At 36.6% G+C, this 16,119-nt stretch overlaps 1 protein-coding gene across 1 annotated transcript in view; it reads left to right on the top strand.

The window, feature by feature from the left end:
* The window catches only part of setd4 (SET domain containing 4), a 493,820-nt gene that overhangs the window by 145,120 nt on the left and 332,581 nt on the right, over window positions 1-16,119 (top strand). The gene's annotated exons all lie outside the window — the stretch shown is intronic.

Genomic DNA, 16,119 nt, shown 5'->3' with positions numbered 1-16,119 from the left:
TGCAAAGTGCAAAATCATCTCTCCTGGGGCTGTTTTAACAGGTCAAACATTATTTACATATTGATAGGCTGAAATTTTATTACCATCTGTCATACAAGTTCCTGCAAACGAGTTACTAAAAAAAAAAACTATAAACACCTTAATGTAAAGCTGTGATTGTGTTTAGTGACTGTCAGAGCTGCTGTTTTAGCAAATTAATCAACCCCTTCTGACCAATTGAATTAAAAAAATTTAACCGCACTATAGTATAATGGGTATAAAAAAGAAATGAAAGCGTGAATGTATATGCATTTTATCTTCCCAAATCGGCAACTTCACCTAGTTCTGCCAGCTTGCTAGTTAGCTGATTTTCATTCCAGATAGTTAGCAAGCTGACATAAATGTATATTTTATTGAAAACAGACAAAAGTTTTTTTTCAGGATTGGGAAACACTAATCTTTCTAGTAATTTGCTGTCATGCATGTTATTGTATTTATTAAAATATGCCATGCCAAAGCTGATCCTAGACCAGTCCATCATTTAAAGAAATTTGTTCTACAACCTAAAGTTAGTCTAACTAGAATTAAGAATAAATAGATTGTAGAATACTGTTAGACTTTGATTCGTTTAGGAAATGTAGGATATAAGGAAAAATGTTTTAGACAAAGAAGTGATGTGGCTCTGACATGCCATCTAGTGGACGTTGATGATGAAAGAGAACTGGATATTATTTTAAAAAGATTGCAGCTATTTCTGCTTACCTACTCCAGATCAACTCAGAAGATTGGTGATGCTGATTATGATGATGATGTAATTTCCCTGATGCAACCTCACTCTATCGCTAACACACTGCAAAGAGCATCACACACTTCAGTCCAGTTGCTGAGGCTGTGTGTGTGTGTGTATATACAATGTATAGTCCATAATGGTGTTTAGAAGGTGTGTATGTATGTATATAGAATAGTATATAGTATGTATATAGTCCATGAAGGTGTCGAGGCGATGTGTGTGTACCATGTGTAGTCCATAAAGGTGCCGAGGCGGTGAGCGATGGTTAGTACTGTGTACTAGTTGAACTGACTGCAGCTTCTGGTCTGGATGTGTTTGTCCTTCCCGCAGTCGATGGCTGATGTGGCTTCACCCAGAACCAAAATATCTGTGTTTCTGAGAACAGCTTGAGCAACACAAACTAGTTTCCTCTGACCCAGACTGTTTCTCTCACACACACACACACACACACACACACACACACACACACACACACACACATCCATCCATATCCATCAAAGACAGATCCAGAGTCAGATCCAGAAAAGTCATGGTTAAGGTTACAGCTCTGACCTACACATTCTGTGTGGAACAGACTAACACACAGGGATCTGCTCCTCCTCTTTCTCCTCCTCCTCCTTCTCGACATCACCTGACCCGACACAAAGCCTTTCAGGTGAACCAGTTTCAAAGCTTTTTAGACCTCCTCTTTAGAGTGACTCTCAAATGGGTGCAGGTTCAATCAGAGAGATCAGAGAACAGAACTGGGTCCTGCTCACAACATACACACACACGCACACAAACATGAGCACAAAAAAAAACTTCTCAAAGTTCTTGGATCCTATATAGAAGTGAGGAAATTAAACCTGTGGGATGATGGTGATGCGAGAGCACAGTTTGTCAAGACTGAACTCTGCGATGTTCACCCCATTAATGCAGATCTCCCCCTGAGCTGCCTTGATGGTCTGGAACAATCTGTGGGTCAGAGATGACTTCCCTGCTCTGTCCACTGAAAGGCTGAGGGACAGTTTACGGATCTGCTTCTGTTTCACGGCTCGCTCCTGCCTCAGATCCACACACACACATGCATAGAGAAAATAAATACAGAGTCACATGACCTGAAGAAAATGTGACTTCTACATCTTGTAACACAATCAGGACTATTTCAACCCATCCAAGCCTGAACATCTGAAACTTTCAAAGAACCTGTGTGTAAAAGCGATGTAAGGAACCTCTCCACAGGCTTTGTCCTTGACTGTCTGCACCGACTTCTGCAGGTTCTCCCTCTCGTCTAGCTCTCTGTCCAGGAAAGCCTTTTTCTTAATGACATGGTTTATCCTCTGCTCAAAGTCCTCCAGAGACATAATGGTGGCCCTGAGAGACACAGGAGAAAAGTAGTTGAATCGGTAAATAGATGAAGGGGGGAAAAAGAAAATCATCCAAACATATCAGCCATCATCTGCATTGATTTCTAAATATCGACATCGGCCAGAGCAAACGCCATATCGGTCGACCTCTAACTTCACTAACTTCATGGCTACACACCATTTTTCCTTTCCACCACTTTCCAATCTCATATTCTCTGTTTATATGTGCCTATTGTAAAAGCATTACATTGACTTTATTTCCTTTTAAGAATCTAAAATATATTGCTATGTTTGTTCGGTCTCCACCCCATTTATATTAAGAGAACCTATTTTCAAGCGTTCCATAGAGGAAAAATAGTGAGTGAGAGAAGTACAGTAAGAAGGAAGACACCCAGTGTTTCTCCGTTAAAGGCCATTAAGTCAATTCCTGCAATGCAGAAAAAATATCCTCCTCACAATCACATATATATTTACAGATATATTTTTACTAGCAAGATGACTGTATCTACCTGGTATATCCTCAGCATCCTGTCTTGTTTTAGTGTACATGTTTTGTTAAGGGGGATTTTGTCTTGGCAAGTTTCAGCACATTTGGCAGAACTCTGGTGAAACTCTCTCTGAAGCAATGAAGCTGCTTGGTGAAGGATGGATTTGGTCAACCTCTTAAAAAAACTGAAAAGTAATATTTAATAAAATGCTCTTAGGTTTCTATACTGTAGCATTTACAGATATTTTTAGAAATGTTCATTTTACTTTGTTTTCAGTGACAGCAATTGACATCAATTTCACAATTTCCAAAATTATAATAGATTACTTCTCTGCAACATTCAGCTTTTATTCAAAATACACAATCCAGCGGGTGTTCTTAAGTATGGGTATTTTTTTAGTACATCCTCCACAGACATTCCTTCCATGATTTATCGATGTCTCCAGGACAGTGTTGGTGCCATGCGGTCTTTGACAATCGATATGTCTGGATTTGTCTTCCGATACTCACTTGGTAGAATGTTCACTTGGGCCTCATCAGACTTTAATCCTCCCCAACACAAGTTTCCTCCATCAGAAAAACTGAACCATATAATGCTTATACTGTAACAGATAAGGAGAGAGACAGATATGTGAAATGTCTACACACTTATACAGCAAGTTGATTTAGATTTAAAAAACAAAACAAAACAAAACACTGAACTGCATAAACAGAGTATGCATAAAAGATTGAAATGTCTGTAGTATCTTGTAGTATCTGTAGCCTTACATTGTACACCATGTTCTCCCTGATCAACAGTCCAGTGAGTTTTTTTTAATAGACACAGCAAGGGTTCTATTGCAAAACTGTACAACTAACCAGACATTGGACAGCCCTGTCTGATCCCACTCTTCATCAGAATTGGTGTATTTAGACTTCATCGGACTTTAACCATGCAAGAAGCATCTGTGTACAGGATTGAAATCTATGATAGGTAATATTTGCAGAAGCCGTATCTTTTAAGAGCTTTAAATAAATGCCGATGGTCTACACCAGGGGTCTCTAATCTTTTCCAGAAAGGGCCAGTGTGGGTGCAGGTTTTCATTCCAACCAATCAATGGTCACACCTGATAGTCATTTACAATGACGATCATTAGATTTGAACAGGTAAAATTTGGTGCGGACTCGCTTGGTTGGAATAAAAACCTGCACCCACACCGGCCCTTTCTGGAAAAGATTGGAGACCCCTGGTCTACACGATCGAAGGATTTCTTCGTTTCTTTTCTGGTCAAGTGAGAGGGTACCCACATAGACTCTGTATGCTTTAGAGTAGTTTAGAATGTCCTATATTAAAAACAATATTGAAAAAATACTTGGGTACACAGTATGACTGACTTCTGTGTATTAAAGTGTTGTATTAAAGTTCTTAAGTCTATTAGCAAAACATTTAGAGATTTTGCAATCACAGCATAAAAGAGAAACTGGTCTCCAGTTGCTGAGTGAACAAAGGTCTCCCTATTTTTTTTGGGAGCAAAGAAATAGCTGTGCACTGACAACCTTTGAAAAGCTTTTTGACCTTGTGAATTTCTTTAACTCTTTCAAGAAAGTCTGTCTAAAAGGTTTTATAGAATTCAATGGGGAGTCCATCTACAGTATCCCTGGTGCTTATCCAGGAGAAAGCTGTTGATCTGCTGCTGTCACTTCCTCAGGGGTTAGTTTTAAGCCCAGTTTTATGTTTAGTTCTGTTTTATGTTCATCATTCAGTGATGGCATGTTGTTGAAAATGTCATCTGAGCCTTGTTATCTGTAGGTTCCTCAATGTATAAGGCTGAGTAGAAGTCCAGAGCTAGTCTGCACATCTCCACTGAGTCTGAGGTGATCGTTCCATCAGGTCTTCTTAAAGCATGAAGAGCAGTGTTTGGTGCATTCTTCCTTTCCGGGTTGAAAAAGTAAGCAATGGGAGCATCCATGTCCAGTACAGAGACAAAGTGAACTCTAACCAAAGCACTTTTAGCTTTTTCCTGCAAGATGTTACTAAGATACTGTTTCTTCTGCACAAGGTCTCTCTGTGCATTTTTCAGGGTTTTGGTTGATTAAAACGTCTTAAAATTTTAGTTTCAGTGTTATGCATGGCTTGTTATATCTTCATGGAGGTTTGCAATGTGAGCTGACAGAACAGCTTTATCTGAACTTTTTCTCTCTCCCACCACTAGAGTATATTTATTATTCTTTCTTCATTTTTTTTCCCTGCATCCCCCAAAAACTTGAAACACTCATAAAACTGAAAGTCTTGTGTTAGTCTTGTTTGTGACAGAATGATGTTCGATGTGATGAGGTGATAGTCAGATATGTTACATGCACTTATTACATGGTTTCTCATGTTGGTACTCATATAAAAACGGTCTGCAGCACTTACTCTTCCTGCTGACACTTTAACCCAACTGTACTGTTTGACTCATTTATTCTTTTCTCGCCAAACATCAACCAGCTTTAACTGAGACATCAGGATGCACATCGAATTCATCAGTGTTAAATTTCAAGAGTTAAGGCAATTCAGAATAATGTGTTAAAATGTCAGTGTTAGATTTAGAGAAAATAACACTATCAGTGTAAGAAGCTGGTTTGCCTGAAATTGCCTCAGTGTCATCACTGAGTTACAGGCATCCAACACGCTCCAGTGTTATTTGCGACATCTGGGAAATTAGCTGACTAAGTAGAATCCTTTAACAGACACAAATGGGACAACATTCCTCTCCCAAAACTCCAGCAACTGCTCTTATTGTAATCTGTTATTATTTACATTTTAACCAAAGTCCCAAAGTTTTCTATATGCAAAGACAGTGCATGTAGATTTTTTGTTCACTCCTAATAAATATTGTGATTTGAGTTTCATTCTGTTCATATATTGTGTTGCTTACACATTTGCGTCTGTGCAGAATGCTTTACTGTATATTATACTCCTAAAGATGTGTTTTTAGTCGAGAAATCGTGGATTTGGCCTAAATTACTTCGTGCACACTTTTATTTTTCAATGCACATTTTATTTTAGGTATGCATACTTAATTAAGCAAAAAAAAAGTATGCATACTTGAAAAACAAGTATACAAATTAAGTATGCATACCTAAAATAAAATATGCAAATTTATTTTTCAAGTATGTATATTTGTTTATGTAGTATGCATATATATATATATATATATATATATATATATATATATATATATATATATATATATTTAATTTTTTTTTTTCATTCATTTTCCCCCGCTTATCCGTAATTCGGGTCGCAGCAGTCTAAGCGGCCTTCAACTGCTGCCCAATCCTCACAGCACCGTCCCTTACGGTCCCTCCTGCAGGTGGTGAGCCCACGGGAAGGCGGCCCCACGTCACTCCGACGTCACGGACCTTGATATTTCCCTCGTAAGGGACCCCCGGCGCATAGAGGGTTAAGGGCCTTGCTCAAGGGCCCAAGATTGGCAGCCTGGCGATACCGGGGCTCGAACCCCAGACCTTCCGATCGGCAACCCAGCGCCTTAATCGCTGGAGCCACCACTCCCCTAGTATGCATATTTGTTTCTTTTAAAATTTTTATATTGGCACGGGTAACATCTTGACCACAGGGAATCAAGTTTGTGTGTGTGTGTGTGTGTGTGTGTGTGTGTGTGTGTGTGTGTGTGTGAGTACCAAGAGAGCATATGGGAGACTTAGATTCACCAATTATCCTATACAAAGGGGGGGATTTGGGATCCCTAAGGGAATCTGAAGAAATGTAATAAATGCCTGGTTCTTAGAGCCCAAAACTCATACCAGTGCCACTGTTTCAATTTAAAGACCACAGACTTTATCTTAATTCCTAGTCTGAAAATGTTTATCTAAACCAGTGTGGTTCAAAATTATAACAGGAGCCACATATGACCACATAGAGGGCCCCAGTAAATTCCTTTTTCCCCTTGTGTATCACTAAGTAGTTGAGGCAAGGATCCATAAGTGCTCATGTCACAGTGTACTTGTAAAAAAAAAGTGTACATTTCTTTGCAATGTCAGTGTGCACTTGTAAAAAAACCAACACACATTCAGCTGCCAAATGTGAATAATATATCAGTACTAAACAGTGCAATGGCCAACATACCTACCCTTAACTGTGTGTCCTAGAAAATAAAGTGTCATGTCTGTGCTTTGATATTTTAATTCCCTTTTTGTTGTAAATTATTTGTTGTTTTTATTGCTTTCATCTGCTTCGGATTCTCATTTCTTAATGGTAGCACATAGGTACAAGTTGGTAAAAGTGTATAGTGCTTTGTTTATAGGTACGCTACCCCTGTCACCAGACAGACAGACAGTCGACAGACAGAGAGCAAGGGGCTACAGCCATCTCCAAAGAACGCGGCACCACTATTGGTTTCGGGCTACTTTTTCTTGGCCCACCCTGTACTCTAAATCAGATGTGTCAGAGTGATGCTGAAATTGTACATAGAATATTGTGATTCAGTGAAACATGCAAATGCATTAACTGAAACACTGAATTAATAAATTAGTCACATCCCTTACAACTGTAGTCTACATATTGTTCCTATTTTAGTATGAATTCTTACACGGATCAGTTTAGAATAGATATGAACTTATGTGGCTCCTATATGCCATCTAGTGGACGTTATTGGAAAACTGAAAATTATACAAGCCACGATTGCACTTGTGTGACTCAAAAGTAACCAAATATTACGATTAGGTCGACGATGAGCGCCCCCATGCGGAATTGAGTTGAGATAAGTATTTTTTAGCATGTTTTTGATTAGTTAGGTCCCAAAACAATTTTTAATCTTAATTCTCTGTTACTTTGTTTATCAATATGTAGTTGGATGTGGTTCTGCCATCACACTGCAACCGGTTAGTGCTGTTATAGTTTAAGATAGTAATGTGAACGTCTCTAGGCCGGGGCATAGATTACACGGGGGATGCGGGGGACACTTTTTATAAAAAGTTAATTCGTCCCCCTCTTTTTTAGTGGAGAGTGTGTGTTAACGACATGTTAAGGTTTTAATGGAGCAATGTATATAAATGCAGAGTGATTTAAAATTCAAAGAGATAAGATAGTCTATACATGACGTTCATGATACATGGAAGTCAGTCACTCACTTGTCACGCGCCCTAGTACTGTAGCTCGGATTTCAGACCTGGTCCACACTAGGACCGTAATTCATTGCGGTATGTGGGCCAAGCAAAAGCTGGTTGGGTGGGGCGGAGCTGGGCCAGAGAAAAATTGCTATGTGGGTATAGACTATCTTGTCTCTTTGAATTTTCAATCACTCTGCGTTTATATACATTGCTCTATTAAAACCTCAACATGTCGTGAACACAACTCTCCACTAAAAAAGTGAGAGGGACGAATTTACTTTTTTTAAAAAGTAAGTAAGTTTTATAAAAAGACACAAACGTCTATAAACTAGCAGATGGGTCAGAGTGAGGCTGAAATTCTATATGAAGTAGTGTGATCCACTGAAACATGCAAATGCATTAACTAAAACACTGAATGAATTACTTGCTTACTTTGCCTACAATTGTAGTATACATGCTGGTTTGTATCTAATTTTAGTATGCAGACTTATTTTGTGCATCATATTTTAAGTATGCAAGCGTTTTGTTTTGTTTTGTTTTTATGCTTTTTAGCTTTTATTTTCATTTTGTTTCATTATGTTTTAAATATGCATACTTTAACATGCTTACTTTGTTTGCACCTACTTTAGCATGCATATCTATTTAATATGGGTGTAATTGTATTTTTAAAAAAAAAAGTTTTTTCACACCATTCTTCTGAATTTTGTGGATTAGCAATACCTCTTGAATGTGAGGTTTTTGATTTGACACTCATGAAAATAGTCACGATGTGGCAATAGAACAATGGAACAATGTTTTAGAAGCAGTTTAACTCTGCAGTGTGGGAAATCTATAAATACAGTTCGATTTTACAGATGAATTTACAATAGAGGTAAAGACGTCACGTGGCCCTGACATGCCGTCTAGTGTACGTTGCTGCTGTAAGGAAAACTGGAAATTATACAAAAATTGCAGCTATTTCTTCATAGCAGTCTAATAACGTCTACGCCAAGTATAAACCATGCCTTCTTCTGCCAATGGTACGCTTATTATCCATAAACATTTCTGATGGTTGATGTGAATATTATTCTAAGCTGATTTTAGTATCTTCACCATGATTGGCTAAAAAGGAAATTGCATAAATGGTTAGGAGTACAGATGTTCCTAATAAAGTTCTCAGTGAGAGTGTAGATTCGCACACTTGCATTTTACGCATATTCTTTCTGATTGCAACAATCTGAAAACAAATAAAATTTTCATGATGATGAATCGAGATAGAAACATTCTGGATTTGACTTGCATACTTATCCTGACCATTTTTATGCCCAGTTTTATGTATGCTTATTTTAAATATTTTATATATATATATATATATATATATATATATATATATATATATATATATATATATATATATATATATATACATACTTGATTTTTAAGTATGCATACTTGATGTTTAAGTATGCATACTGACTTTCTAAATATGCACACTTGTTTTCAAGAATGCATACTAACTTTCTAAATATGTATACTCTGCATTTATTATGCCAGCATCTAAATTAGTATCTTGGTAACAGTAGAATTGTATTCATGCTGTCGGTCAACAACAGCCTCTAAATCTCTGCCCACAGCCCACAACACATCTTATGAAGAACACACACACACACACACACACACACACACACACACACACACACACACACACACACACACACACAGCCACACAACATCTTATTATTGTACATTTAGCACTTACTATGTTGGGATGGTGTACAAACAATTGTAGAAGGAAACCTGTTCAAGTTTGCGTAAACTAAATACTACACTGTCTTTGAATGAAAACAAGAACATGAATGTGTTATGATGCCTTTAAGTCCTTTAGGAAAACTGCAAAACAATGAGATGTGTGCACACAAACACCAACACAATGTCATAAATACCCTGCCATTGTGGTATAAATTGTTATTAAAAAAAACGACAGTGTTTTAAAAAAATAAACATTAAATAATTTTCCTTTCAATAATGATGCAAAAAATAATTCAATTTAAAAATAAATAAAAAACAAGTCAAGACAAGTTTATTTCTATAGTGCTTTTCACAACGGACATTGTCTAAAAAAAGCTTTACAAAAATCAACAGTCAAGGTGAACGATGTGTATTTATCCCTGATGAGTAGCCATGGCAACTGTGGCAAGGAAAAACTCCCTTAGATGGTATGAGGAAGAAACCTTGAGAGGAACCAAACTCAAAAGGGGAACCCATCCTCATTTGGATGACATCAAGAGTGTGATCATAAATCTTTCAACAATACAGAACACTGGAGAGTACTAAAAAAGTGTTCACTTGAACACACACACCATGCAGTAACTGCTACTTCTGAAGTCATACACCTGAACTTCTGAGTAGGAATGCAGTCGGTTTAACTGGGTAGGAGTTGCATTTAAATACTCCAGTCAAAATAAAGACCTTAATTCAAAAAAGACTCTACAGAAACTATGAACAGCAATTAGATTCTTGTCATGTTTGTGCATTAAATTAAAGTCAATAAAAGCCCATTTTAAATCAATTATAAAAAATGTTTTTATTTGTTATAAATATTATTATAATTAATATTATTCTAAATAATAATATTTTAAGAGGGTACATATTAAAGTGAGGTATATTTATAAATAGATTTATAAATTTATAAATAAGTATGATTTTGGGCTACCACTGAACCACTGCTCCTTGACACAAAGACTGGAGCAATGGACAGTGTTCTTCCAGTAGATATTTCTTCAGCTGGTGTTGTGATGTATATGGGTGACACATAGGCCTATAGTCAAGAGAGACACTGGCAGGATCAGCACTATCTGATATAACGTAAACCGGGTTGAGGCCAGCTCACAAAGTATAAGTGAAACTGAGTCAAGTTCAAGTCCAAATCAAAGCTAGACAGAATCACGTTGGAGTCCAAATAAAAGTGAACCCAACTCAAGATAAATACTTAAATGCGATCAAATCCATTTCAAATCCAAGCTTTTTTAGATTTCTAGAGGAAGAAATTATTACAGAATTAATATTTTTAAAATCTTGTTAGATCAATAGCATATTTCTAGAGACCAATGTCCTAGACTAAGAGAATTTTGATAACAAATGGCAATAATTAAATAAACTGTAATTAGAAACAGCTCCTAAGACCCCTCAATTCTTTCAGCCCTTATTTTTAGCATCAAACTATTCAGTGAGCCCTGTGGATGTGGGGCAAAGTTGTCCTGCAATAATCTAGTCAGGTCATTATCGGATGAGCTAGAGGACTTTTATCAGTTTAACAGTCATCGCAACACCTTAACTGTAAGATGGTGGAAAAAATTGGCAGACAGAAGAGCTTCCAGAAAAGACCCTATAAATTGGAGAGCTCAAGACAATGTCAGTTGTTCTAGTTCATGTGTGCATTAAATCTGCTCTTTTTATTACAAGCCCACTTCTGAAAAAGTTGAGACGCTGTGTAAAATGTGAATAAGAACAGAATGCAATGATCTGCACATCTCATAAACTTATATTTGATTCACAATAGGATATATAAAATGAGGAAGGACTGAGGAAATGTACCATTTTACATGGAAAAAATAAGGTGATTTTGAATCTTAAAATTTGGGACAGGGGCAACAAAAGTGTAAAAAAGTAAGCAGCTAACTTGGTTAATTGGCAAAAAAACTCTCTTAGAGTGGCAGAGTGTCTTTTAGAGGTAAAGATGAGCAGATGTCATATAAATATTGTGGAGTAAATTTAGAAAAATGTTCCTCAAAATCACATCGCGAAGATTTTAAATACCTCACCATCTAAAGGCTGCTGAGCACTTAGAATCCTGTATAAGACAAATGGGACAGTTCTTTTGGAAAAACTGGGACGCCATGTCATCCAACGACAAGGACAACCCAAGTTGTCTGCGTCTCTGATGGTATGGAGTTGCATGAGTGCGTGTGGCATGGGCAGCTTACACATCTGGAAAGGCACCATCAATGCTAAAAGGTATATCCAAGTTCTAGAACAACATATGCTCCCATCCAGACGTCGTCTCTTTCAGGAAAGACCTTGCATTTTCCAACATGACAATGCCAGACCACATACTGCATCAATTACAACGTCATGGCTGCGTAAAAGAAGGATCCGGGTACTGAAATGGCAGGCCTGCAGTCCAGATCGTTCACCAATAGAAAACATTTGGCGCATCATAAAGAGGAAGATGAGACAAAGAAGACCTAAGACTGTTGAGCAACTAGAAGCCTGTATAAGTCAAGAATGGGACAACATTCGTATTCCTAAACTTGAGCAACTTGTCTCCTCAGTCCCCAGACGTTTGCAGACTGTTATAAAAAAGAAGAGGGGACGCCACACAGTGGTAAACATGGCCTTTTTTTGAGATGTGTTGATGCCATGAAATTAAAAATCAACTTATTTTTCCCTTAAAATTATACATTTTCTCAGTTTAAACATTTGATATGTCATCTATGTTGTATTCTGAATAAAATATTGAAATTTGAATCCTCCACATCATTTGCATTCTGTTTTTATTCACAATTTGTACAGTGTCCCAACTTTTTTGGAATTGGGTTTGTACATTTTAACCAGAGTCCCAATGTTATCTACATGCAAAGACAGTGCATGTTGATTTTTATTGTCCACTCTAAATACATTAGATTTTTATTCTGAGTGTTATAATGTGTCGCATACTTGTTTGTCAGTTATGCATACTTGTTTATGTAGTATGCATACTTCTTTTGTACAATATATTTTTCTGCTTATTTATAAAAATAAACAAAAGTCTGTTTACGTAACTTGAGTTACATTACAATAAATAAGACTGAATGCACAGCCAGCACTTTTGATCTAAAGATTTAGATCTCTCATGTCAAAAGCGCTGACTATAAATAAAAGGATTCCCGATCAGAAGTTTAATGTACTGTGTTTAACAGAAACGTATATTAAACTGAATTAATATCTAGCATTAAAACTCCTGGGTACTGTTATATACACCAGCCCTGCCTAAACTGCAGAGGAGGCAGTGTCGCAGCTATTTATTGTCATTGCATTGTACAGGTACACAGCAAAGAAATGCAGTTTGGCATCTACCAAAAGTGCAAAATGTAGCAATCTTGCAAAAGTGCAGATAAATATGTAGCATATTTACAGCATGTGATATATATGTAAGCATATGTACAGTAAATAAATATAAAGGCTATAGCAGTGCAGAGATGTGTGGACATCATTAAGAAGTACAGATAGATGTTCTTAGGCTATGGCATTGAAGAGAAAATGTGCAGAAGTGGAAGGTTATAAGATTGTGGCATTTGAGAAATGTGCAAGCTGACACATTTCTTTACACCAACATAAAATATTTAGCATCCAAAAGCAAGCCTAGTCAGTCATTTCCATTAATTATTATTTATATACCTCCAGAGCCCTTTTCTGATTGTCTCATAGAATTTGCAGATTTCATCGCAAACCTAGCTCCTTCTTTAGAAAAAGCATTAATTGTTGGTGACTTTAATATTATTTTTGATAATCAGAAAGACTCCTTACGACCAGCAGTTGTTTTCTAGATTTCTAGATTCTAGATTCAGTAGAACTGTTATAGGACTTTCTCAATAGTGGTCGACACAATCTTAATTTAATACTAACATTTGGATTCGATATAAAAAATATAGACATAATTCCGTAGTCTGAAGCTATTTCAGATCATTACTTTATCTAAAATCTGCCTCAGTCATTGCATAAGTAGCTCGCCACGTTACTGTGTTAAGCGTACACTCACGTCAACTACAGCACCGAGTTTTATCAATAATCTTCCGGCGTTATTGAGATTAATTAGATCACCATCTGACCCGCAAAGTTCGACTGGGCCACTGATGCCTAGTATCAACGTTCTATCACAATCTAAATGATGTAGCTCCCCTTAAAACCAAAATGATAAGGGAGAAAAAAATTTACCATTAATAATCTAATACGCACCTTAAAACAGACCATTTGGAAATTAGAATTTGAATGGCGTCAAAACTAATTTGAAGGTATTTCAAATAGCATGGAATGAGAGCCTCCTGTGTTACAGAAAAGCTCTTAGTGCTGCTAGATCAGCATATTTCTCTACCCTTAAAGAAAATAACAAGCATAATCCTGTATTTTTATTCAATATGTAGTGAAATTAACAGTGAATAAAAGCACCACACTAACATGTACACCATCAATATATAGTGATGATTTCATTAACTTTTTCTAAAATAAAATTGAAAATATCAGTCAAATCCAGACTATTAATATAAATTCAAACTATTTTATAAACAATCCTGTAGACAGCACTATAATTTATACACTATTTTATAATTAAGAAACTTGACCATGATCCTTGTCAGGTAAGCTGCCTCATCATAGCACAGAGACAGCACTGGTTAAAGTGGTAAACTGCCTCTGATCAGAGCAGTGTCTCCTTCCTTGTGTTGCTTGACCTTAGTGCAGCTTTTGACACCATTGATCATAATATCCTTCTTGCTAGACTAGAGAAAGTTGTTGGAATAAAGGGCTTGCTTAGGTCTTATTTGACTGATTGTTACTAGTTTGTAGATGTAAATGGTGAGTTCTCCACACTCTCTAAAGTGAAGTTTGGTGTTCCGCAAGGATCTGTTTTAGGCCCACTGCTTTTCTCTTTATATATGTGCTGCCTCTGGGTGAAATTATATGTAAACATGGTATTAGTTTCCATTGTTTTGCTGATGATACACAGTTGTATGTTTCAGCAAAGCCAAATGAGAGAGATCGGTTTAACAATGTTGAGGAGTGTGTAAAGGACATTAGACAGTGGATGTTTGATAACTTCCTTCTACTTAACTCGGATTAGACAGAAGTACTTTTACTGGGACCACGTGCAGTTAGACGTAAACTTTTGGAGTACTTTTGGGTTTAATGTACACACCTATGATAAAGATCAACATTTATACTGGTAATACTGTTTCTTCAATTATTATAATAATAGCTGGTAGTGATCTTTACTGCTATTAGGACATTAAATATAAATATATCATTAAAATGAGAACCTATTTTGAGAGCTACAACCATGCACATGCCATTAAAATAGATTAAAAGAAACCTGATATGGTCAGGACATACGGATTGACACGAGTAACATCTTGACTGTTGGGAATCAAGTTTATGTGTGTGTGAGTTCCAAGAGACCATATGGCAGACATAGATAGTGCACTATTTATCCTATACAAAAGGGTGGGGGAGAATGTGAGGACCCTAAGGGAAACCAAAGGAATTAAATAAATACAGTACCTGGTTAATGTAGCCCATAACTCATACTGGTGTCACTGTTCCTATACATGCTCTTTGTCTTAATTCCTAATCGGAGAATGTTTCTCTAAAACATTTTTGACAGCAATGTCAAAGATTTTAACTGGGCCACATATGAACACATAAAAATACCAGTGGGTCCCAAAAAATACTTATGGATATTGCAAAATACTAAATATATATAAATGCGTATTTTTGTTTCCAGCTCTTTTGAAATATAGTGGCTATAAAATAGCCCCTTCTTATTGTTAAATATCTGTAGTTTTGAATAAAGAAATTACATTTGCAGGTTTAGACAGACAGGGAAAAAGAACTCTTCCAGTTCATGTTGCTGCCACCATCAGGAGAAAAAAAAATGTTGGAGAGCAGGTCTTCTGTATTACATTTCAAATAGAGAAGCCACGAGGCAATTACCATCTGTCCAAGATCTTAATTTGGCCCTGGGGCTGGACTGGGCACCAATCTAACTATATTACTGAGAGCCTTTCAGAGAAGAAATAAAACACATTTACACTCATAGCCTGGATTAAAAGGCTTCCTAACTAAAAGTGAGAACCCTAGAAATTATACTCATCCTTACATTTCTCACTCGTTACTTTCATTTATTCATTCTGGTGGAGGAAAAGATGATTTTAGGTATTGATATTTGGTAGTTAGATGCCAATTGGGTGAGAACTAAAAATTACTATCTCTCACAGATTTTAAATATGTAACGTTTTGGCAAGAATTAAATCAATACACGTTTGCTAAGCACAGGTTTAATACTTTTGTTAGGTTTTTGTTGTTATTGTTTTTAGGTTTTATATATAGTTCATGTTATATGTAAGTTAAAAAAAAATTGTATGTAAGTAAAGAATAATAAAAATCGACTCTTGCACCTGTAACCTATAAAAACTTTTACTAAAATTAGCAGTTAAAACAAACAAATTAAAAAACACAGCTGAGTAGAAAGTGAAGAAATTAAGTACGCTTCTAAGTGTACAAGGCGGAACTGTGTATGTAGCGTTAAGATTTCCACTCAAACGATTGCATTGTCGGACAGGAAGTTAAGATTTCCTCTTGTGTTTTATTTCCACCCAAAGTATTACAAACCCCGCCTTCCGCGTACAGCAATTTGC

This window comes from Silurus aristotelis (genome assembly GCF_946808225.1).
Source record: "Silurus aristotelis genome assembly, chromosome: 20".
Lineage (NCBI taxonomy): Eukaryota > Metazoa > Chordata > Actinopteri > Siluriformes > Siluridae > Silurus > Silurus aristotelis.
Note: the sequence above shows the minus strand (reverse complement) of the source record. Positions and strands in the feature narration are given on the sequence as shown.